Source organism: Lissotriton helveticus, chromosome 6, assembly GCF_964261635.1.
Source record: "Lissotriton helveticus chromosome 6, aLisHel1.1, whole genome shotgun sequence".
In the NCBI taxonomy this organism is placed as follows: domain Eukaryota; kingdom Metazoa; phylum Chordata; class Amphibia; order Caudata; family Salamandridae; genus Lissotriton; species Lissotriton helveticus.
In genome coordinates this window covers 1,912,452,079-1,912,479,013 of record NC_136067.1, presented here as the reverse complement: position 1 = coordinate 1,912,479,013, position 26,935 = coordinate 1,912,452,079, and positions in this window count along the sequence as shown.

Here is a 26,935-nt window from a genome sequence, read left to right as displayed (position 1 = left end):
GGTGATACAAATATGCCAATTAGGTATACTCAATCAATATGACAATTTACAGAGGGAGCACTTACCCTCTGACACTGATCAGCAGTGGCAGAGGGTCCAAAGCATCTAAACCAGCAAAAACGAAATCCAGCACAGCATCAAAAAATACATGAGTCAGAGGCAAAAAGATGGGGAAAAACCATGCCAAGGATGTCAGGTCTAACACGACACAATTACTAAGTTAGACTTATCAAGCCACACCAGGCCACCTTGCGTGGCTTGATACATTTGGAGTAACATAATACAGCCTGAATTGCTGCGTTGCGTTACTCTGCCCCAGGGAGGCGTTCCATGGGTGCTGCGTGGTTGTTCCCACGCATCACCCATGGACTTGAATGCATTCCCAGATTTACTATTACTGGTAGACCTGGGAATGTGTCAAAATGATATGCATGCCCAGTGGTGGTGTGGGGAGGAGAAATATCTTCATTTCTCCTCGTTTTTTCCTCTTTCTATGTGTTCTGCATTCTGCCACCTGCAGGCACCCTTCTCACCAAGGAAGGAAGAAAGTAGCTGGAATGATGAAAGCCTGGAAGAATGAATAACTGGATAGAAGGGTAAAAAGAAGGATTGGTAAATTGATATAAGGAGGGTGAATTGGAAGATGGATGAAAAGTTATGGATGGATGTGTAGAAAGATGGATGAATGGTTGGAAGTGTGGATGGAAGACTGTAATGATGAAAGAGTTAATGGATGGAATGGTGAAAGAAAGAATGGATAGATGCATGAAAAGATGGATAGATGGATGCATGAAAGGTTTAAATGGGTGGAGATTTAGATGGACGAAAGGCAGGATGAAGGAAGCTCATGTTGAAAGAGTAGGGGTTACTTACTTCACTCACCCAATAGTGTTCAAGATATGGATAAAAGTGGGGGATATTTTAGTTTTCTGGCTACTCCCATGCTCAAAGCTCTTCTCCATTTATGAAAATAACACATTACCCAGACTGTCGAGCCCTCCTTGCCCTCAGATAATCTTTAAAACTGTAAAAGTTTTTATCAGTTAATTTGTAATTTGGCCAAACATAGCAGGGCAAAATAACAGGTTTAAAGCTCATGTAGAGTGTACTAAATACATTATTTTGAGGCACTCTTTATCTTATGATACTGAACAGGTTGAGTCCCAGTCTTGTCTCCACTGCTCAAATTAAATGCGGATTTGCACCTTGATGGTGGTGCTACTTTCTAAAGGCCTTCCCAATATGTTGCTCTGACCCCTTCAACTGGTATAAAATGGTTCTGATCCCTCCTATCTGCTGCTGCTGTCATTGGATTGAATGCTTTTCACCAGTAGAATGGCATTTAAAGTAATTTGTCTGGTCCACCAACCATTTTGTGGGTAGCCCCATCTTTCATAATGGCCAAAATTGTGCTTCACCCTGCTGCTCACATGTTGCCCCTCAATGTAAACTGGTGCTCCCTGGCTCTGATAGGCAAAGGAAATGAGGGTGATATGTACCTGTTCTGACACTTGACCTCTGGACCACTGGTATTTAACACTTGGTTATACAAACAATGCTCCCTTCCCTAAAACGTTCCAAAACTGACCTTTTCTGGCTTAATTTGAAGAACCTCTTGATTGCTGATGCACATAATCATCTGTAAGTCTGCAATAAACTTCACTTAATCCAAGACTCCTTGGTTGGTAAAGCTGCTTTGGATTAAATCAATATCAACTTGTGCTAACTTTCAATTGACTTGCCTCCTGGCACCCTTATAATCGCTAGTTCGCTAATACTGAGCAAAGTAGGTTATTGTTTACGAAAGAGAGACCCCCACATGTTCATACACTTAGGGAAGACTTTAGATGGAGTTCAGCCTCCCACGCACTACCACTGCTTCCTCTTTTTTTTACCAAAGTGGTTGGTTTCAGATTCATAATACATAGCAATCCGTGTCAATGGACCATTGACTGATTGCAGTCTTTGTTAGAAATATGATGATGCATATTAGTTTATGCAACTGAAACTCGGTTTGACACACACATTGGAAAGCAGTCCAGAGGGTTGAAAGCAGGAACAAAAAGCTACCTCTGATTCCCGTGCCATTACTGCCTAAAAATCTCCATGCAGCCCTCAAGAGTTGAGTCCTTTACACTTCTAGCATCCCTGCCCTGAACCTCGCACCTCTGGGTTTAAGGTTCCTCACCTCTACGTCCTAATTCAGAATCACTTTCTAAAGCCACATCTGTGAACTGGTGAGACCCAATGGAACCATATCCTGACCTCCCTGACTGAAGAAAGCACTGTCACTGGCATGGGAAAGCAGCGGCAGCTGGTTAAATCTCAAAGAGGAGTGGCACAAATAGCCAGGACCACTGGAATGATGCGGCAGGGGAGGGCCAAACTATGCGGCAGGGTTGAATAAAGTATGCAGCAAGAAAAGGCAAATGATGCAGCATAATGCACCACATTTTTAATAGTATTGCTTCATTATTTCATCAGTTTTAAAGTTGGTCTCACCTTCTGGGCCTTGGCTGCATTACATTAGTACCAATTTAACACTCAAAAATATCAATAAGCAACAGAAAGGTGACCAGTCCTGCTTTGCAAAGGTCCTTCCACTTCGCGTCAACATGTGTCGTCACATTTTTAGTAACTTTTGAACCGTTTGAGCTAGAAACAATATTTTTTTGTTAAAACCTGCAGATTATGTGGCAAAATCAACAAATCTATAATTATGTGAAAACCGCATAATCCCAGTGGTCCTGCAAATACCCTACTTGGATTACACACAGCAAGCAAATGAGTAAAGCAAGAGTGACCCAACCGACCTGAAGATAATCTGAGGGATGAGGATACTCAGACGATGAAATTTTAAAGAAACTGGAGCTAAATAGTGCATTTTATAGCACCGCTCTATGCCGATTTTATCAGGTAATCCTGAATCGGAGCTATAGCAGTGGATAGCTGGCTCCAGCCATCAGTTAATAGTTTAACCCCTCAAACACGCTGTAAGTCTCGCATCCATGGTCAGTCAGCCCCTTGGTTTACTCAGGCCTTAGCCACAGAGAAGAGTGAATATGAAAGGGCTGAGAGACAATGGTGGAGTCGTTATCAGTCAGAGAATAAAGAGGCTTATAAAGTTGCCTTAAGGAGTTATCCCACATCTATAAGGGCAGTTGAAGCTTTGTATTAGAAAGAATCTCCAAAGTCGGTAATGGACCTAGGAAGGTTTTAAAAATAGTGGGGCATATTAGCAACAACTTGTGATAATTATCGCAAACCGCGCTTAGCGCGATTTTTTTTATCGCCTCCTATTGCTGGATTTTATTGCGGAGATAACGCAGTATTACCAACGTTTATCTCCACAGCGATAAAAAATCCAGCGATAGCGGTGAATCCCATCTCTAACATGAGATTTCCAGCGATAAAAATCCTATTGCTAAGGAAAATCTCGCTAATATGCAGGTAGGGACTTAGCCGTAGAATCCACCTCCCATTGACTAATATGGCTAAGTCAGGTTTTAACCAGGTGTAAAATCCTGGCGCTAATCGCGTTTAGCGCACATTTTTTATCCCGTTGCGGATATTGCTAATAGGTGATAGCTGTGTTAGTGACTGCTTTCAGTCGCTATCAGTTTGAGTACGCCCACTTTGCATGTCATTAGCGATAAATATCGCTGACATGCAAAGCGGGACCCAAACCGGTCGCTATCGCGTGGAAGCTGTCGCTAACTGCTATTAGCGACAGCTTGGTAATTGGGCGATAAAAAAATTGCCACTTTATTGGCAAAAAGTGCCGCTAAAGCAGCGATAACGCCCTTGCTAATATGCCCCTCTGAACGGCTTTTTATTGCTGGCTGTCTGCAGTAGTGGGATCATTCTCTGGCGTCGTGTGATAGACTTTCAGAATTTTTTAGGAATAACATTCTGAAGATTTGGCTAGCTGAATTGACATCCCCATGCTGGATAAGTGTGAAGAGCTTACACACTTGAACTCTGACCAGATGGAATGTTTGTTTAACCTCTTTAATAACTGCCAGGCCAGGTACTCCCTGGACTGGGAACAAGCATCCTAGGACCGGTTTCGGGCTTTCAACCCTCATCAGCCAGGATAGCTTGATTCCAGTGGCATGGAGAGCACGGGACACACATCTGAGCATACACGCCTGGCAGTTCGGGCTGGACTGTTCCCATGGGGCACAGGGTCAAGACTGATTTGCATATGGCTGGGTCCAAACTGAAATGGCATGGTGAGCAAAACAACAATGGATTTAGGCCCAGATCTATGTACTGGGGTGAATGTATGACATTGTTCTGCATTCTGTCCATCAATAGTTCTTTTTGCATTTGATACTGTGCCATACAGGCATTTCCTGCAACGCCTTAAACATCTTGGAAATGATGGGCTACCTTTAGATTGGGTAGAATCTTTTCTAGAAAATCATGGTCAATCAGTATGGGTGGTCCCTTTTGCATCTGACTCGAAGACCCTTTCAATTGGGTGTCTCAGGCCTTCTCATTTAGCCCTAACCTTTTTAATGTCTTCATGACCCCTTTATTGGTTTTAGTAGAATATTTTGGTTATCGATGACACACTGCTTCTTTTCTCCTTTGGGAAAGAGATTGTGGTTGAATGCATCCCCTGAAGGCCTGTCTCTGCAATCTTTGACTAGCTTCAGGCCAGTCACCTTCTATGTAACACAGAAATGACCGAGTTTATTTTATGTGGGTCCTTTAATAAGGACTGGTGGCTCAATTGTTTGCCGGATGAGGCCTCATCCCTGCCATCAACATCAATTCTATTTATATTAAAAAAAAAATTAAAAAAGAAGGGGCAAGATGGAAAATGACTCAGAGTCAGATATGAACAATGCAACACTTCCTAATTTTAATATGGTAGATTTTCGCATTATGATTAAAAAAGAAATGAAAACTTGTATGCGAGAGACCTTTGCTCAGTTTGTACCCTATAAAAGACCACTTCCATCTCAGGAAGATGTGTCTGATGTGATTACTCATGAGAAAGTTGGGGTAAAACGTACAAAGAAGACTAACCACACTGTTACCGAGACCAATGAGAGCACGGGAGGTCCTAGCACCTCTTTTAATATTGGTGGTCTTAACACCACAAAATATTTGGAAGGTCTTCGCACCTCAACTAATAGAGTTGTCTCTTATGACACACAACAATCGGGAGCCCTTCGCGGCCCAAATACCTTGGATGCCCTTAGCGGCTCACTATCTCAAAGTGCTCAAGACTTCCCAGAGGGCTCGGATAATGATGATGATGATGATATGGATCCAGAAGAATACGTTCTGGATTTAGATGATGGGGATGTAGGAATTTTTGATGAGGAGGACGAAACTCCTTCTTCCTCGAAGGACAGTATTCTAAACCCCCTGGGAGAGGAGGTGTTCTCCCCTCTTAATCTAAAACATCCTCCTTCCTCGCAATGGTCTCCACAGGAACATGTCTCTAAATTTATTAAAAAATGGATTTGCTTCCCTCTTGAAAGAGAGGCAAGGAATATTTTAAGGGCAGAGTGTTCAAGACCCTTAATAGATGAAAAAGCATGTTATGCCCCTAATATGGATCCGGAATTGATTAAGTATCTGTTTAGACTTGGACACGATCCTAGCAAAGGCCTAGAAAAAGCTTTTAAAGGGTGCCAAAATCGCCTACTGGATGTCCTTGGACCACTTAGCAGAATTCTTGACTCCGCAGAAGAATGTTACCTTAAAGGTACACCCCTTAATATAGATTTAATAAGGGGATGGAGTCAAAGAGCCCTCATTCTCTTAGGTAATGCTAATACAAGCATTAACACAGAAAGGCGTAGGCTCATCCTTTATAAACTTGACCCTAAACTCTCAGATATGGCTGAGAAGGAGCCTTCTTCAAATCCGAAAGGACTGCTCTTTGGGGAAGAGCTTTTAAAATCATTGGGAAAATACGTTTCGACCTTTACATCGCTTGATAACGCCCAGAAGAATATAAAGAGAGTATTCAACAATAACGTTTTTGGAAGGGCCGGGAGCAGGGGCCTTTCTTCCGGCCGCTTTAACCAGAGGCCCTACCTGAGATCACGCCCCTTCGGAAGAGGCGCATATCAAAATAATTACTACAACACCTCCAACCGTGGAAGAGGAAATCGAGTTAAAGGAGCAAGATCACAAGCTTCATTCTCGTCAAACCCTCTAAGTAAGTCCCCCTCATTTACTTTCTCTTTCTAACCCTCCAAAGGTGGGAGGCAGGCTGAGACTTTTTTTCGAAAAAATGGGAGGAAATAACTCAAGACCCTTGGGTTCTGTCCACAGTGACAGGCTGTATGATAGATTTCGTTCAAACTCTGTTTCAAACTTCCCTACCAAGGGATATTCCTATCTCATTAGAGAAAGAGAAAATAGTAGAGGAAGAATTCTCCTCTATGCTCCAGAAAGGAGCGATATTAGAAGTTCCCTTGGACTCTCTAACCTTTGTAAGCTCTTGTGGAGATATAAGGAAAAGGTTGGAGACCGGTTATAAATTTGAAGGGCCTCAACAAATTTCTTGTTTACAGGCACTTCAAAATGGAAGGAATACATCTCCTGAGAGACCTTCTTCAAAAAGAAGACTGGTTAGTCAAACTGGATTTAAAGGACGCCTACTTCACGATCCCGATGGCGGAAATACATCAACCTTACCTACAATTCCAATGGAAAAAACATCTTTATCAGTTCAAAGCGCTCCCCTTCGGGCTTTCGTCCGTACCTTGGTGTTTTACCAAGGTAATGAGAGCAGTAGCCTCCTTCCTAAGAGAACGGGGTGTACGACTTATTATTTACCTCGACGACATCCTGATAATGTCCCAAGATCTGCATCAGATTCGCCTCGACCTGAATTCAGTTATGAATCTGTTGGAAAGTCTAGGTTTCATTGTCAACAAAGGGAAGTCTATTCTAACCCCCTCCAAATCACTGGAGTTTCTGGGTTTCACTCTGGATACTTCCAAGTGTCTTCTCCTTTTACCTCCTTCAAACATCTCGAAGATCAAGAAAGAGATCCGTCACATTTTAAGACAGGAGGACATTCCCCTAAGGGAACTGGCAAGACTTCTAGGTCTCTTATCTTCCTCCATTCAAGCCATCTTCCCAGGCCCTCTGAATTATCGGGCCTTGCAAAGTATAAAAGGAAGGGCGCTGAGGTCCGGACTTTGGTACGAAGACCGAATCACCCTAGATTTGGAGGCCAAAGCAGAACTGAACTGGTGGTTGGAAAACCTGGAGGCTTGGAATGGCAAAGCAATTTTCGGGTCAGAGCCGGATTTTGTGCTGGAATCAGATGCTTCCCTTCATGGTTGGGGTGCTTGTTTCCTAGACCAGAATACGGGTGGTGTTTGGTCTCAGGAGGAGTCATCTCACCACATCAATTTCCTAGAACTTACTGCTGGCCTATACGCCCTTATGAGTTTCAAGCACTCAATTCAAGGGAGATTGGTTATTCTGAAATGGACAATGTTTTAACAGTGGCCTACATCAATCGGTTGGGAGGTACGAAATCTGCCGACCTTTCCAACCTAGCAAGGAGACTCTGGATGTTCTGCTTAGAACACAAGATTTCCCTCCAAGCAAAATACTACCCAGGCAAATCGAACGTATCTGCCGATTGGAATTCCAGATTCCTTTCGGAATTCAGCGATTGGAAACTCAACGTCGCTGTCTTCGACTCACTAAATTCTTGCTGGGGTGCATTCAAAATAGACCTCTTTGCGAGCCGTCTCACCTCTCAACTAGAGCTTTACTTCAGCAGGATGCCCGATCCCGGTGCTCTAGCAGTGAACGCATTTCTCCAATCTTGGTCAGGGATCAGTGCATATGCCTTTCCCCAATTTGCAATGATCCAGAGAGTCTTGCAGAAAGTGAGACAAGAGCGATGCTCTCTAGTCCTGATAACTCCCTTCTGGCCATCACAAGCGTGGTTCCCCACAGTTCTGGAGCTAACTTACGATCTTCCCTTTCTGATTCCTTCTCTAGAGGATCTCCTTACAGACGTATACGGAGATCTTCACCCTCTGATCCTTTCCGGGAGTTTGAACCTTCTTGCTTGGAGAGTGTCAGAAGATCTAACGAAGTCTCAGGACTTTCGACATCGGCTTCTACTCTCCTCAGAGAGTCTTGGGCTCCGGGAACCCATTACAGATACAACAATATCTGGAAATATTGGTTTTGTTGGTGCATGGAGAGGGATTTGGATCCCATACAGCACCTATCGTTGACGTAGTACATTTTTTAGCTGAACTCTTTGACAGGAGATTGAGTTATAGATCAATCAATTGTTATAGATCCGCAATTTCTGCGGGTCATATTCTCGTTAACGGCAAAACGGTCGGGAAAAACGTAATTGTTTGTAGAGTTATGAAGAGTATTCGTATTAAAAGACCCCCGAAACCGAAATATGATACACTCTGGAATGCGAATTTGATTCTAGATCTCTTCACTTCCTGGCCCGATAATTTGTTTTTGAACAGAAAGTTTGTATCTATTAAACTCGCAACTCTTCTTCGCCTTCTCTCCTGTCATAGAGTGTCTGATGTTAAAGCTCTGGAGATCTCTAATAGGTCCTATAATTTGTTTGGAGTAAAATTTGAGGTCTATAGAAGAACCAAAACCATGTCTGACTCAATCTTCTATCCTCGTTTCGACCCTTGTCCGAAACTTTGTGTAGTTGAATGTATGAAAGCTTATGATGTGACAATGTCTAACCTTCGACGGCTTAATGAGAATCAGCTTCTCATTTCCTTTGTCAAACCTCATAAGGCTATTTCCTCCACCTCGATTGCCAGATGGGTTAAATCTGCTATGTCTCTAGCTTTTATTAATATATTCAAATTTCAAGCTCATTTTGTTAGAGGTGCCATGGCAAGTAAGTCTCTTTGGTCCGGAAGTAAGTTGGATGATATCCTTAAAGCTGCTGACTGGTCTAACCCTAATACCTTTGCAAGACATTATTGTAAACCTATTGAACACATGTCTAATGTAGTTTTACAGGGCTACCAACATGCATAATGTAGCCTCCGTTCTTGTAATGAAATTGCGATTCTCCTATTAACATGCCTAGAGAATCTAGATTTCATTAAAGACACGGAGGCTCACATTATCCCGCCCATCCCGTTCCCTGTTTGGTTCTGGATGTAATATTTATATTCTGAGTGTCCATTGAATATAATGTATTTTATATTTATATTGAAATGTTATTTATGGTTGTTCAATTCATTTTTCAGGATTTGTTTGTTTATGATTACCTTTTTATTTAGGATACAATTTTCATTGTCTCCTTTCTTTCAGGTAATCCTTCTACTTAAGCTACTTTGGATGTTTCATCACCGAGAAGCCGACTGGTTGTCTTCTTCGTTCTCGTTAGTCTTTTACTTCGAATCTTCTTGAATCTACTGCATCTTTTTTCGCCTGATTTAAAAGAGGCTGATGTTTGCTATGTTTTGTGTATTACTTTATCTCAGTGTTCTTATTGGAACCTTTGTATTGTGATGCAACTGGCTTGGATCTGCAATTAAAAGTCATTGCATAATGTGAGCCTCCGTGTCTTTAATGAAATCTAGATTCTCTAGGCATGTTAATAGGAGAATCGCAATTGTTTGCCGGATGAGGCCTCATCCCTGCCATCAACATCAGCACTTGTAAAAAATCTAGATGTGAGGCTGGATAACCTCTTATCCTTTCAACAGCAGGTACCTTCAGTGGTGGGAACATGCTTTGGTCTCCTAAAAGCCCCAAATAAATGTCTCTTCTTTCTTCCGTTGTCTTCTAGAAAGATGCAGGCCCATGCCCTTATTACATCTAGACTGGACTATGCCAAAGTTTTTACCTGGGTCTTCCCAATTTTTGATCCTGAGACTTAAGGTTGTTGAGAAAGCTGCAACTAGACCTCCATGTCAGACACCTGTCACCTCACTTGCGCTCTTTACATTGGCTACCAGTAGAAAAGAGAATCCTGTTCAAACCCCTAGATATGGCGCATCGTGCTTTGTCTAGAACCAGTTTGCAGTATCTGATTTGGAGGCCCTCTTTTTATACTCCAGATATTGCTTCACGTTCTGCTCAGTCTTTTTTGGCTGTAGTTCCCATTACAAAGGCCCCATTCAACTCCTGTTTGAACTTCGCTCTCTTAACTCTGAGTCCACCTTCAGAAGAAAACTGAAAACCTGGCTCTTTGCTTCGGATTAATCCTGTTCTTGCGGTCAGTTATTAGAGCCGGGGCACTCTTAGGAGCATCTGTGCACTCTATAAAAATCGTTTTAATTAATTTCCCTTCATATAGAGCCAAAGGGAATTAAATGACAGTCTAACGATTGAAGAGACAGTTCTGAAGGGGCGCTTATGACAGATACCTATCTACAAACTCTTCAGAGTGAGGCCAACCATGTTTAAACCCTCGGTCTGGAATATTCAGCAATGCTGAAGTGTTGTTCCTGCACCTGAAACTATTGATACCACAGGATTCAGTAAATCCAATGTGCCGCAAGAGCTCAGCATTTCAAGTTGAAGCCTAAAAAGGCCCTCAGTATTGTACTACTGAATAGCAACACCAAAAGTATAGTGGAATTTTAATATCAAGGACAAAATATCAAGGGACAAAATATAGGTGCCTATAGGGATGTATAGATTTACCATTCCCAACTCCACATGTATGTACCTAGAAGATATATGCACCAGACAGATACATATATGTGGTTAGGTACAGAAAATCTATAGGTACTTACCTGTCAATGTTTTATCTGCAATATAATGACCTTGAAATTCTGTCCCATCAATATTGTTGATTCAATAATCTGGTGGCACACCGCCCACGGAAATGAGAACCTTCTGTGGGAATTGGTGAATCGACTTCCAATTCCCACAGTAATTTCTTTTGGTCCATTTCCAAGTGGTGCGTTTATCCTGAAGGATTTAAAGAAACACTGGGCTGCTCGAAGGGTTCACACATCAAATTATGTCGAAGAAAGGGGAGGTGCCATAGGTGCACAAAATAAGAAATGTGCAATTGACCTTAAAAACTCATTTAGTAAAGAATTGAACCATCTTTGTAAGGGAAGGATCACAGAGTCTCAGATTAGTTACATTTAGTTATTTTAGCCCCCAATCCCATAAGGATGTGCCTTGATGTGAGTGATCAGAACGACTGCATGTGACTGGATAGGCACACTCCATACATTATTGAGATGCTGTCTACATTGTGGATGCAAAGGTACCTTCAACACTCAATCTGTCAAATGTGTACCACCAAATAACTTTGCACCCCATATTAGGCTTCTTACATTGTTTGCAACAGACAAAGATGCTTGCCATTTTTTTAGACTGCCCCTCGGGTTAGCCTCTCTTGCTGTCTTGCTGTCTTTTACCGTGCAATGCATTTATAGTCTTTCTAGGGTGGCAGATTTTCAGGATGATATTTTGATAACTGGGTCCAACATGAGTGAACCCAGCAGAGTGCTACAAGTGTTGACCTTGAAATAATTTGGATATACTGTAAGAATGGAAAAGTGTACATTTGTGATGGCTTCAGTGTTGTATCTTGGCCATTTTATGTCTGGTGAAGTGTTAGAGCAAACATTACATATGGTATTTATTTATGTATTTATTTATTTTAAGGTTTTATAGAGCGCGAACTTGACCCGTGAGGGTATCAGAGCGCTTTACATATTCAAAGGGTAGTATAGAGCGCAGTAAATCACAGGAACCTGTACATCATAGGGCTTACAGAATTGCGGGGTCATAAGGTGGGCAGGAGATTCTAACAAATACTGCACATTTGGGATAGGAGAAACTATACATCGGGGTACTTTACAGAGACACGAGTCATACAATAGGCAGGAAATCATAAGAGTACTGTACAGGGTCGCAGAATGAGGCAATAGTCTCTTAGGTAGCTGAGGAGCAGGTTTAGCCAAGGAATTTACCCATGAGGAAGGATTTTGCCTCTTTTTTGAAGCGTGCAAAGGAGGGGATTGTTCTGATGTCCGGAGGGAGGGAGTTCCAAATTCTTGGTGCAGAACCGGTGAAGGCTCGATTGTAGGTTTTTGTTTTCCTAAATCGTGCAGGGCGGAGGAGGAGGGTGTTAGCCGATCGTGAGTTTCTGCTTCCTCCAGATATCACAAGCTTCTGTGCAAGATACGCAGGGGAGTTAGAGTGTAAGGCCTTGTGCGTGATGCATACCAGTTTGAGGTGGATCCTAGCCTCGACGGGAAGCCAGTTCAAAGCTTTCAAGGCAGGCAGGCTTTTAAGGGAGATAGCGAGATCTTAGGTAAGCCGGAGAGGGTGGAGCAACCATATTCCAGTCGAGAAATAACTAATGATTGGACTGCTAGTTTTAGGTCAGGAGCGTCCAGAAAGGGTTTCAATTTCCATAGGTAGCTCAAGTGGAATCTGGCAGATTTGGCCATTGCGTTGACATGGTCTCGCATGTTCAAGTTGTGGTCCAAGGTAATTCCCAGAGATTTGGCCGAATCCACAATGGTTGGAGAACAGTTTAAGGCAGTGATGGCTTTAATCCATGTCTGGATCTCAGGGTTGTTCTTGGGCGGGGAGATTAAAAGGAACTCAGTTTTCTTAGCATTGAGTTTAAGTTGGTTTGAGGATAGCCATCTGACGGTCAGCTTCAGGGCCTCATTCAAGGTGAGGATCTCCGCAAGGGAAGAGATTTTTATGTAGATCTGAGTGTCATCAGCGTACATATGGAAGGAGATATTTGCAGTGCGAAGGACTTCGGCAAGGGGTTCAAGATAGAGATTGAAGAGGGTGGGGGGCTACGTTGATCCTTGCGGGACTCCCACCGTGACCATGGAGGGGGCGGATAGTTTGCCGTTGATTAAGAATCTCTGAGATCGGTTTTGAAGATAGGAACTAAACCAGTCGAGGACTCTACCATCTAATCCCATTCTCAGTTTAAGGCGTTCGAGTAGCATCTGGTGGTTGACCGTGCCGAAGGCGGAGGATAGATCGAGGAGGATCAGGAGACAGGTTTTATCTTGGTCAAGGACTAGAAGAGCATCATCGATAATGTGGAGCATGGTGGTTTCAGTACTGTGACCCGATCTGAATCCGGATGGGCAGTCGTCGAGTAGATGGAAGTTCTTGATGTGGTGACTTAGCTGTGTTTGGACACACTTTTCCAGCACTTTGGCCAAGAGAGGAATGTTGGAAATTGGTCTAAAGTTGTCTGGGGAGGCTGGGTCCAAAGACGGCTTTTTCAGAATGGGGAGGACTTGGCCAGCTTTCAGTGAGGCAGGTATTGATCCCTGTCGGAGAGAGGCGTTGATTATCGCAGTCCAGCTGGGAATAATGGATTTGGCAAAGAGCAGTGGAAATCAGTTGTTAGGCTGGCAGAAAACTGTGCATAGTTTGTTGATCATTTTGCTGATAGAACAAAATGAGTGAGCAAATTGTCAAAGAGGGAATGCGATAGGAGTGGTCGGATGGTAGTAAAAAGGTGTCTGGAATATAAAAATGGATTGTGTAACCCTGTGCGTCTGCAGTGATTCCCAAACTTTTTAGAACCACAACCCACTTTTTAGCATGACAAACATTTGCGACCCACCTAGCTTTAATGGATGTGGCAGGCGGTATTGAATGGAGATGAGAGGTAGGCAATTTTTTAATGTATTGTGTGGTAGTACATTGTCATTTACAGACAGCAGATTTTCCATTGACATTGTCACTAAATTTGCACAGACATACAGTTTTAATGATAAAACTCTATTGAACTATTGAATGATAACGTATGGAAATTGGGTTTCAGGAATATTTATTATTTGCGCATCACTAAGTAAAGTGTCTTGATTTGTTCTGATCCGATTATAATCTTTGTTTCCATCACACTTCTGAATTACGAAAACATTGCTTAACTTTTGGTTTCCTCTCTGCTGGATGTGTACAATTTATGTACAGGTATTTACATTTTGTTGCGTGTTATATAAAGATGTTACGCTACAGCCTTTCCTTTCACACTTCATGTACCCCAGCAAGACTGTCACATCATTTTTTTCTGACTGCAAAGTGAGAGGAGTCAGTAAACATCAGTCTCAATGTTAAAAAACACGTAAGCAGCAGAAGACATAGCCTGACATTTGACCTCTGTCTTTGAAGCGTAGCAAATGTGACAGGATACATACAGAATTTAAAGGCATCCTTATATATTGCTTGGACTTTCCAGACCTACTACACATCATCTGGGACCCACAGTTTTGGAAACACTGGTTTACAGATTAGGTGTAGTGATGATGTATAATTGACACAATAGTTTATGAGAAGCTGTTTATTCAAAATTACAGCTTCCCCAATAACAGAGGGTTTTCAAAGGTGCTTAGAGCAGTTATTTGATTGATGAAAAGGAAGCAATGGCGTATTGGTGGGAAGTAAAGAATTTCTACATATATATATATATATATGTTTAAGCAAAGTGCGCAAGCGCTATGATGAGGGCTCACCGCAGCACCTTAACCCTCCGGTTTGTTTGTGGCACCCAGACGGTGATTGAAGGCTCCCTCTTGATTCGAAAGAATGTCCGACGCGTTTCGGGGCCAAAACCCGCCCCTTCTTCATGGACTGTGAAGAGAGAACGCCAAACTCAGCTTGCACTTTTCAAATTCGTTTTTATTTGAAAAAGGGCGTCGCCTGTCCTAAGTGGGTGGAGTTTTCGACACCAAGACTTCTGGTATATGTAGTCTTTACAAGTTAAGTAGTTTGTTAGAACCTTGAGTAGGTTGGCGTTTCTCCTCTTGTGTAATGTCTTTAAAACCTTAAGTAGGAAAGCGAAGGTAGGCTTCAAGCATCGCTCTATTTATCTTGAAGGTGCTGCGCTGACAGGCGCTGAAGGGTAACATCGCCTCAGGATTCAGTTGCTTGGATACTTGTTCCGCTTGTAAAACGGAGCTCCTCACCCCGACCAAGGCAGGCCGTAGTATAATGTTTAAGCAAAGTGCGCAAGCGCTATGATGAGGGCTCACCGCAGCACCTTAACCCTCCGGTTTGTTTGTGGCACCCAGACGGTGATTGAAGGCTCCCTCTTGATTCGAAAGAATGTCCGACGCGTTTCGGGGCCAAAACCCGCCCCTTCTTCATGGACTGTGAAGAGAGAACGCCAAACTCAGCTTGCACTTTTCAAATTCGTTTTTATTTGAAAAAGGGCGTCGCCTGCCCTAAGTGGGTGGAGTTTTCGACACCAAGACTTCTGGTATATGTAGTCTTTACAAGTTAAGTAGTTTGTTAGAACCTTGAGTAGGTTGGCGTTTCTCCTCTTGTGTAATGTCTTTAAAACCTTAAGTAGGAAAGCGAAGGTAGGCTTCAAGCATCGCTCTATTTATCTTGAAGGTGTTGCGCTGACAGGCGCTGAAGGGTAACATCGCCTCAGGATTCAGTTGCTTGGATACTTGTTCCGCTTGTGAAACGGAGCTCCTCACCCCGACCAAGGCAGGCCGTAGTATAATGTTTAAGCAAAGTGCGCAAGCGCTATGATGAGGGCTCACCGCAGCACCTTAACCCTCCGGTTTGTTTGTGGCACCCAGACGGTGATTGAAGGCTCCCTCTTGATTCGAAAGAATGTCCGACGCGTTTCGGGGCCAAAACCCGCCCCTTCTTCATGGACTGTGAAGAGAGAACGCCAAACTCAGCTTGCACTTTTCAAATTCGTTTTTATTTGAAAAAGGGCGTCGCCTGCCCTAAGTGGGTGGAGTTTTCAACACCAAGACTTCTGGTATATGTAGTCTTTACAAGTTAAGTAGTTTGTTAGAACCTTGAGTAGGTTGGCGTTTCTCCTCTTGTGTAATGTCTTTAAAACCTTAAGTAGGAAAGCGAAGGTAGGCTTCAAGCATCGCTCTATTTATCTTGAAGGTGCTGCGCTGACAGGCGCTGAAGGGTAACATCGCCTCAGGATTCAGTTGCTTGGATACTTGTTCCGCTTGTGAAACGGAGCTCCTCACCCCGACCAAGGCAGGCCGTAGTATAATGTTTAAGCAAAGTGCGCAAGCGCTATGATGAGGGCTCACCGCAGCACCTTAACCCTCCGGTTTGTTTGTGGCACCCAGACGGTGATTGAAGGCTCCCTCTTGATTCGAAAGAATGTCCGACGCGTTTCGGGGCCAAAACCCGCCCCTTCTTCATGGACTGTGAAGAGAGAACGCCAAACTCAGCTTGCACTTTTCAAATTCGTTTTTATTTGAAAAAGGGCGTCGCCTGCCCTAAGTGGGTGGAGTTTTCGACACCAAGACTTCTGGTATATGTAGTCTTTACAAGTTAAGTAGTTTGTTAGAACCTTGAGTAGGTTGGCGTTTCTCCTCTTGTGTAATGTCTTTAAAACCTTAAGTAGGAAAGCGAAGGTAGGCTTCAAGCATCGCTCTATTTATCTTGAAGGTGCTGCGCTGACAGGCGCTGAAGGGTAACATCGCCTCAGGATTCAGTTGCTTGGATACTTGTTCCGCTTGTGAAACGGAGCTCCTCACCCCGACCAAGGCAGGCCGTAGTATAATGTTTAAGCAAAGTGCGCAAGCGCTATGATGAGGGCTCACCGCAGCACCTTAACCCTCCGGTTTGTTTGTGGCACCCAGACGGTGATTGAAGGCTCCCTCTTGATTCGAAAGAATGTCCGACGCGTTTCGGGGCCAAAACCCGCCCCTTCTTCATGGACTGTGAAGAGAGAACGCCAAACTCAGCTTGCACTTTTCAAATTCGTTTTTATTTGAAAAAGGGCGTCGCCTGCCCTAAGTGGGTGGAGTTTTCGACACCAAGACTTCTGGTATATGTAGTCTTTACAAGTTAAGTAGTTTGTTAGAACCTTGAGTAGGTTGGCGTTTCTCCTCTTGTGTAATGTCTTTAAAACCTTAAGTAGGAAAGCGAAGGTAGGGTTCAAGCATCGCTCTATTTATCTTGAAGGTGCTGCGCTGACAGGCGCTGAAGGGTAACATCGCCTCAGGATTCAGTTGCTTGGATACTTGTTCCGCTTGTGAAACGGAGCTCCTCACCCCGACCAAGGGGTCGGGGTGAAAGAATGTCGAAAACTCCACCCACTTAGGGCAGGCGACGCCCTTTTTCAAATAAAAACGAATTTGAAAAGGAGCTCCGTTTCACAAGCGGAACAAGTATCCAAGCAACTGAATCCTGAGGCGATGTTACCCTTCAGCGCCTGTCAGCGCAGCACCTTCAAGATAAATAGAGCGATGCTTGAAGCCTACCTTCGCTTTCCTACTTAAGGTTTTAAAGACATTACACAAGAGGAGAAACGCCAACCTACTCAAGGTTCTAACAAACTACTTAACTTGTAAAGACTACATATACCAGAAGTCTTGGTGTCGAAAACTCCACCCACTTAGGGCAGGCGACGCCCTTTTTCAAATAAAAACGAATTTGAAAAGTGCAAGCTGAGTTTGGCGTTCTCTCTTCACAGTCCATGAAGAAGGGGCGGGTTTTGGCCCCGAAACGCGTCGGACATTCTTTCGAATCAAGAGGGAGCCTTCAATCACCGTCTGGGTGCCACAAACAAACCGGAGGGTTAAGGTGCTGCGGTGAGCCCTCATCATAGCGCTTGCGCACTTTGCTTAAACATTATACTACGGCCTGCCTTGGTCGGGGTGAGGAGCTCCGTTTCACAAGCGGAACAAGTATCCAAGCAACTGAATCCTGAGGCGATGTTACCCTTCAGCGCCTGTCAGCGCAGCACCTTCAAGATAAATAGAGCGATGCTTGAAGCCTACCTTCGCTTTCCTACTTAAGGTTTTAAAGACATTACACAAGAGGAGAAACGCCAACCTACTCAAGGTTCTAACAAACTACTTAACTTGTAAAGACTACATATACCAGAAGTCTTGGTGTCGAAAACTCCACCCACTTAGGGCAGGCGACGCCCTTTTTCAAATAAAAACGAATTTGAAAAGTGCAAGCTGAGTTTGGCGTTCTCTCTTCACAGTCCATGAAGAAGGGGCGGGTTTTGGCCCCGAAACGCGTCGGACATTCTTTCGAATCAAGAGGGAGCCTTCAATCACCGTCTGGGTGCCACAAACAAACCGGAGGGTTAAGGTGCTGCGGTGAGCCCTCATCATAGCGCTTGCGCACTTTGCTTAAACATTATACTACGGCCTGCCTTGGTCGGGGTGAGGAGCTCCGTTTCACAAGCGGAACAAGTATCCAAGCAACTGAATCCTGAGGCGATGTTACCCTTCAGCGCCTGTCAGCGCAGCACCTTCAAGATAAATAGAGCGATGCTTGAAGCCTACCTTCGCTTTCCTACTTAAGGTTTTAAAGACATTACACAAGAGGAGAAACGCCAACCTACTCAAGGTTCTAACAAACTACTTAACTTGTAAAGACTACATATACCAGAAGTCTTGGTGTCGAAAACTCCACCCACTTAGGGCAGGCGACGCCCTTTTTCAAATAAAAACGAATTTGAAAAGTGCAAGCTGAGTTTGGCGTTCTCTCTTCACAGTCCATGAAGAAGGGGCGGGTTTTGGCCCCGAAACGCGTCGGACATTCTTTCGAATCAAGAGGGAGCCTTCAATCACCGTCTGGGTGCCACAAACAAACCGGAGGGTTAAGGTGCTGCGGTGAGCCCTCATCATAGCGCTTGCGCACTTTGCTTAAACATTATACTACGGCCTGCCTTGGTCAGGGTGAGGAGCTCCGTTTCACAAGCGGAACAAGTATCCAAGTAACTGAATCCTGAGGCGATGTTACCCTTCAGCGCCTGTCAGCGCAGCACCTTCAAGATAAATAGAGCGATGCTTGAAGCCTACCTTCGCTTTCCTACTTAAGGTTTTAAAGACATTACACAAGAGGAGAAACGCCAACCTACTCAAGGTTCTAACAAACTACTTAACTTGTAAAGACTACATATACCAGAAGTCTTGGTGTCGAAAACTCCACCCACTTAGGGCAGGCGACGCCCTTTTTCAAATAAAAACGAATTTGAAAAGTGCAAGCTGAGTTTGGCGTTCTCTCTTCACAGTCCATGAAGAAGGGGCGGGTTTTGGCCCCGAAACGCGTCGGACATTCTTTCGAATCAAGAGGGAGCCTTCAATCACCGTCTGGGTGCCACAAACAAACCGGAGGGTTAAGGTGCTGCGGTGAGCCCTCATCATAGCGCTTGCGCACTTTGCTTAAACATTATACTACGGCCTGCCTTGGTCGGGGTGAGGAGCTCCGTTTCACAAGCGGAACAAGTATCCAAGCAACTGAATCCTGAGGCGATGTTACCCTTCAGCGCCTGTCAGCGCAGCACCTTCAAGATAAATAGAGCGATGCTTGAAGCCTACCTTCGCTTTCCTACTTAAGGTTTTAAAGACATTACACAAGAGGAGAAACGCCAACCTACTCAAGGTTCTAACAAACTACTTAACTTGTAAAGACTACATATACCAGAAGTCTTGGTGTCGAAAACTCCACCCACTTAGGGCAGGTGACGCCCTTTTTCAAATAAAAACGAATTTGAAAAGTGCAAGCTGAGTTTGGCGTTCTCTCTGCACAGTCCATGAAGAAGGGGCGGGTTTTGGCCCCGAAACGCATCGGACATTCTTTCGAATCAAGAGGGAGCCTTCAATCACCGTCTGGGTGCCACAAACAAACCGGAGGGTTAAGGTGCTGCGGTGAGCCCTCATCATAGCGCTTGCGCACTTTGCTTAAACATATATATATATGTTGTACTACGTAAGAAATTAGAATTGATCAAAAGTCATTTTTTTAAATTAATATGGGTGCAGTGAAGCAGCCTTGCAGATTGTAAAATGGGTCTAGTCAGAGTCGGCTCTAGGGCAGTGCGATCGGTGCCACTGCACCGGGCGCTGACTTGGGGTGCGGACGTCATTTTTGCAAGTATATTAACAATTTAAAAGCTCCTACTGCTGCGTTGCTGGCCTCCAGCAATTTTCAGGCATCAATTAAAACTACAAGATAACTCCGTTGATTAATCGTATTCCTAGAAAGAGACCGGAGGTTTGTCTAGTGGAAGTTTTGACTCATGGAAACACAGCGCAGTTGAGTAAAATGCCTGCTGCTAAGAACGTGTACCATGCAGATCACAAAGTGAATATATTGTAAATAGGTCAGTGGGTTACTGCTTCTGTAAAAGAGCTCTTTTTGTTATTTGTAGTTTGTAAGTCAAAATCCTAATATAGAACATTAAGCTATTAATTGTCATCAAAGAACTGCATGCAAACTGCAAGGTATATGTTAGAGCTATATTTTTTTTGCACGGACTTTCATTATTCTATTCTTCCCAAAGGGTTTATTGGGGTAGAAAACAATTGTATTATCAAAGAAAACCTCTAACAATGGTGTTACGTTTCCAGAATAAGGACTCTAAAACTACCCGTATCGATGACATGTCTATAGAAGTATGCCATTATTGGTCAAGATGGTGCCTACTATAAGATGCAAGATAGAGAAAAATATGCATAGGAAATGGCAGACTATTTTTCGTAATGGCCAGAGATCAAATTTGTCAGTGAAGCCAAACTGGGGATTCAGCTGGAGGATTCTGGGATTACCTAGGGTGCCTCCTCTGTAATGGTGGAGGAGCCTTGCCCCACTGATAAGTCAGTCAACGGTCTAGCAAAGGAGCGCTTATTGAGCCGATGCCAGCACTGTAATGCGGGGCTGGGCCTGGCACAGCAGTGTGGAGTGGTGGTAGGTGCAGTGCAAGTGCTCATGGCTGTTTGACCAGCTGTCTTCAGGCCCCCAAACAGACATGCGCACTTGGGTTTCTCCAACACAAAACGTCACAGGCACATAGGCACTGCTTGAGCGGCAAACCACGCCGCACAGACCAATCCTAGTGAGGCTCTCATAGAGAGCAGCGCCAAGATTGGGTGCGGAGCCTGTGCCCCGGTTCATGCTGGGACTCGAGGAGGCCAGAGAAGAGGACTGAGGCGGCCGCCAGATACTCAGGTACATTTTTTCATTTAATTATTATCCCCCCCTTCAGCCTCCCCACTTCAGTACTGCAGGAGCCGCCACTGTCATTGCCCCAGGAAAGACAATTAGATTCTTGAATTGCACAGTCTTGTTGATGTTCAGTTATGCTCTTGTGCTATTCTGTATGTACACTTGAAAACACAACTAACATCCAGTATAAATCTGGAAACCATAAATTCTGTTCAGAATCTATATGAGTGGCTACAGGAAGCTTTTGACATCCTGATACCACTCAAAACCACACAACAGAACAAAAGAAAAAAAGCGCCTTGGAGAAACATAGAAATAAAAGACATAAAACAACAAAATAGAAAGCTGCAACGTACCTGGCTCAAAACAAACGCCAAACAAGACAAACTTCACCTACAAACAATTAACAGATTATATAAGTTGGCTATCAAAAAAGCTAAGAAAAGGTACTATTCAGACAGAATTGAAAATGCTAAATGTGCAAATAAAGAATTCTATAAAAAACTCAATTAATTTTGAAAACCAAATTGCCTAGAAGGAACTCATCCTATTACTCAAGATTTCACAGACAAACTTGCAAATTATTACACGGACAAAGCAGACACATTGGACTCATACTTAAAACAGAAACAAAGCACCAGCACTAACCCTTGTACAAAACAAATATCCAAGAATGCTCTAATCAAGCCTCTCCGTTCCTTCCAACACATCTCACACGATGAATTTATGGACCTGGTCAAAGCAAGCAGGCCTGCCGGCAGCCCTTCTGACCCCTGTCCGCCACAAACTTTCAAGACAATTCTTTTAACAACCTCTGCTGCCATTCCAGTAAGAAGAATCATCAACGATTCCTTAACTACTGGAATATTTCCAGAAGAACTCAAAAAGTCATACATACGGCCTTTACTGAAGAAAACAAACTTGGACCCGCTGAACCCTGACGACTACAGACCCATTACAAATGGACCTTTCCTGGGCAAACTGATAGAAAGAGCAGCGTTCGCCCAGATGTCACAATTCATTGAAGAGAATGACATACTTTCAGATTTCCAAACAGGTTTCCGTCCAGGAAGAGGCACTGAATCTGCCCTCCTTGCCATCTGGGATGACCTAAAGAATACAGTTGACCGCAACGGGGTTTCTGCGCTACTCCTCTTGGACCTCTCAGCTGCCTTTGACATGGTTGACCATGACACTCTGAAACAAAGACTTTATAAAGCCGGCATAGAGGGAACTGCACTAGGCTGACCGCGTCCTACCTTCGAAACAGAACTAATGTCATCCACACCACACCTTTCTCGTCCAAACCGTACTCCACAAAAGCAGGGGTCCCTCAAGGTTCTATCATCTCACCCATGCTTTTCAACATCTAAATGAAGTCTTTACCAGTACTGATCAATACATTTCACCTCACGTGCTACAACTATGCAGATGACACGCAAATACTCCTCCAACTGGAATGCCCCAAAGACATTGGAAAATCACCAAATTTCAGCTGTCTCAGAGCCGTGGATCAGTGGATGACTTGGAGCCATCTCAAATTGAATGCTTCAAAAACTGAAATACTCACGTGTGGCAATTGGAAAAATTACAACCCGCTTGCCACATGGCCTGATGAACTGGAATCACTGCCTAAAGTATCGAATGAAGTAAGAAACCTCGGAATGACCATGGACTCCAAGCTGTCGATGAATGTCCAAGTGGATAAACTAGCAAGATCAAGCTTTGCTACTATAAAAACGCTGCGACGAATTTTTCCTCATTTGGGATTTCCACACAAGGTCCAAGCTACCATCTCCCTTGTTCTATCCAAACTCGATTATGCCAATAGCCTCTACTACGGATCACATTTAACGACCATGAAAAGACTACAACGGATTCAGAACTCGGCTGCCAGACTACTCTTGCATATCAAACCGCAAGACCACATCTCCCCTGCCTTGAAAGCCCTGCATTGGTTACCGGTTGCCAGAAGATCCACGTTCATGATGCGTTGTATTACCCACAAAGCAATACATGGAATAGGACCACTCTTCATCAGGAATAAAATCACCAAACACATTCAACAAAGGAACCTCCGTTCTAAAGGATCATCTCGCCTCAAAATCTCACCATACAAGAAAAAAACCATGGGTGGCACATCCTTCTCTGTTCAAGCAGCCCAACTATGGAACTCTTTACCCCCCAACATAAGATCTACCGACAACCACCTTATCTTGAGAAAACTACTCAAGATCTGGCTCTTCCCCACATAAGCACCATACGGAAACAGAAATTTACAGCATATCCCTCTATATATTTGCATTTGTTTTCACTATAGATTTGTACCTATCTTTGTGTATTAATAATAATAATAATAATATTCATCAATAAATAAAAATCATCTTTGGTCTACATGTACATACTTCCATTGTGCATCTATGTACCTTCCATGTACTTGGATCTGTGTGTCTGTTACTTTTCTTCTGAAAAAGCATATCCAATGCACTACCCTATTTCTCATCCTGTGCCTCTATCAATATATTTAATGTAAATATACTTACTTCCTTTATGTATCTTTATACTTTCAATGTACTCATGGATCTATATATTTATCATTTTCTTCTAATTTAGCATTTACAATGCACTAGCCTATTTCTCAGCCTATTAAAGAACCGGGTTTTACAACCCAGCGGCGCCAGGGACACGCCCAAAGTCTTCGGGTTCTCCTGTCTTGGCAAACAGAGACACGGAATACTTCTAGGTGGCGTCAGAGATAAAATTTATTAGCTGCAGCTAGTAACAGTAAACCAAGCAATACAACACGATGTACAACTCAGGAAACTGTTAAATTTTCATAGAGCAAGACATCGCTTTTTATACACCATATTCTCATTATAAATGTACACCCACTGCGCAAAATTCTGACCAATAGGACACATTTTCTAACTGAGTATCACATTAACAAAAACCCAATTTACAGTAACCCAACCCAAAAGTTAATTATTAGGACTGTCCCAAATTCAATTTTTGCAAGTCGGACAAACCCATAATTGAAAGCACTACCCATGTAATGAAAAGTCGTAAGGAAAGAACCAATTCAGATGCTGATTAGGATAAGATATGTGCAAGGAAACTAAAAGTTAACGATATCCTGAACATTGATTGGCAATTTTAGACAAGAATCAAACCAAGGGAAATTGGCCTCGCGAAGGGTCAGTTTCAGGTGAAGAGGTCAGCGTCCTGCAGTTCACTCACAAGTCAGAAAAGGGCCTGTTAATGCATACATGAACAATGAGGCCCATGCAACTTTGTTCGTTCGGTTACCTCCACGGCCTACGTGAGGGCAACACAAAAATGGCGTCTTGAACAACTCAAACAAAATGGAGTCTGGTTCGAAATCACGGAACCTCAGCCCCTCCTTTTGCCATTACGTAGGCAATGACTTAAACTCACGTCAATCGGAATCTAGGTCTATATCTATTCTCATCAGGTCATCAAGGTGTTGCTGTAACATCATCTTATTATCCTTCGCTTCTCTCGGGACTGGTCTTCTCACATAGATCGTAGCACAAACACTACAAATGGCGGGACCACACTGGATGCATAAGCAACACGAGAAAAGGATTGCTAAAGCCATACCAAGAAACATCAGAATCTTCCATCCCCATTTGGACACCAGTTCCCAAAACCATTCCATCAACGACCAGTTCCCTTCGTCTACATGTATAGACTCAGCGGACTTATGTAACCTCAAGATGGCTTGGTACACTGTCGGGGCGTTATCTGGTATGAAAACACAGCAACTAGACCCGATCAATTTACATACCCCACCTCTATCTGCAAGTATAATATCTAAAACAAAGCGGTTCTGTAATGTCATAAGGCGATCCGCCTGAAGCTCAGCTGTAAAATTGCTAAGGGCACCTGCAGTCTCATTTATAGTGGCCTCGACCACTCTCGTAAGCTGACGAATATTTCTACTATTAGCCATAGGACCCCAAAAGGGCAGAGAACCCTTAAAGAAGTCCCCAACTTCTTGTGTGACAGTATCTTTCGCATCGATAACCCCTCTACCATATGTTGTCTTATGGTAATTGAAAGCAGCAGTGTACGTAGGGGGAAGCAAAAATGCCACATAACATGTGCCTGAAAAATCAGAAGGCACCCATGTATATGCTCTGTCGTAACAAACAAAATACGTGCCTTTAGCTGGCACGAACGGTGGAGATTTCTGGGATGTATAGACATAGGTGTGAACACACACACTCTTACCAAGCTGAGCTCTCGGATTCTGACCATTACCTTGCAGACAAAAATAACCTCGGTGGGGTACAATCCAAATAGGAGGAGACCTTTTCTGTCTCTCCTTTTCTGTCAGGCTAATGTTATATCTCGTCTTGTTCCAACCAACATATGCTCGTACCTCATCTTTAGGAATAGCATTATACGCATCAATATTTCTGATCATATCTACTATTCCCTGTATCAAGGCATTATTACTCGCATTATCTTTGACGGAACGTACAGGAGATGCTTCATTCGCATAGATAAACATTGCTTGGAGTGCCCATACTGACCTATTAAGCGAAAAAGGCAAAACCAAATATGACATTCCCTTATCTGTCGTATGTGGCATAAGACCACAAACCCAACAATTTGTGGTATTTACGACTAGCTGATGCTGATGCAACATCTGTATGAACGAATTGTTCACAAATTCTGATCTCCGTGTCTGTTCATGTTCAGGCAACGTATAAAATTCATGTGGAGAAACAGTAGGAAAAGAAAGAGTAGGTTGGGAGGTAGATGTAATCGGCTGTTGTGTGACATAGAAAATCCAACCCACACAAGCTAACGTAATATTCAAAAGTATTAGAAAACACAATATTAAAAAACATTTTTTACGCATCAATGTACACATTTTCGCTCTGAAATCGACTCTCTAATCACTCTTATCAGACTCAAAAGACTCCATCCTCTAACGTGCTGCTCACGGCTATTACCTTCTTCACTTAAGTGTGCGTCAAGATTGTACTAACGACCCTGAACCACAGACCTTATGTCAATTCGCGGCTCACCCCTTAAGGCTGTACCGCGACCCTGCAACTGAGTCCGGATGGTGACTCGAAAAAGAAAAAAGTTAAAAAGTCTCTTGATCTGACAAGGTGTAATTCACTATATAAAAAAATTCAGATTTTATTTGTCCATGAGAACAGTCTTTCTTGATCTCAAATTGTAGCGCTTTTTACCAGGCACAGTCTGTTCTTGGAAAAGGACTTCCGGATTCGTCGTGTCAAGTCTCAAAGGCAAAGGTACAGCCGCTTGCAGAATGTCATCATCCTCGCGTTCTGACTGAGTCCATGTCAAATGTGCATCACTAAAAGGTACAAATCTAGGAATCCTTTCACATTCTGAATCAGCTATTCCATCCTACACCCACTTATCATACGGTAAAGGCAAAGGAACTTTTTTAGTATGGGTGGCATGCACCCAATTTTTTTTACCAGCTACTCTAACAGCAGTTCTAGTGACCAATAACACCAAATGCGGTCCAGTCCATCTCAGTTCCAAATTTTGGGATTGTTGGAAATTCTTGATTAAGACGTACTCTCCAGGTTGAATCGTATGGCCTGGATCTGCAGTAGCTGTCGGCAAACTGTCATAGACCTGTTGGTGGAGAACACATAATTTAGCAGTCAAGTCATGTAAGTAATCCACCAACATAGGGTACTCAATCTCGCTGTACTTTTTAGGACGAGGCACACCCCAAACATTCGCTGGACGACCAAAAACTATTTCGTATGGGCTAAGTCCCACACGAGAATGCACTGTCGGCCTTGTTGACAAAAGGGCCAACGGCAAGGCATCTGTCCATGTAAGACCAGTGCTCGCTTGTACCTTAGCTTTTTTCAGCTTCAAGGTACCATTATAGCACTCGACAAGTCCAGCAGACTGGGGGTGATTCGCAGCATGAAATTTCTGATTTATTCCCAAACCAGCACACACTTTCTTCATAACTTGGCCCACAAATTCACTTCCATTGTCG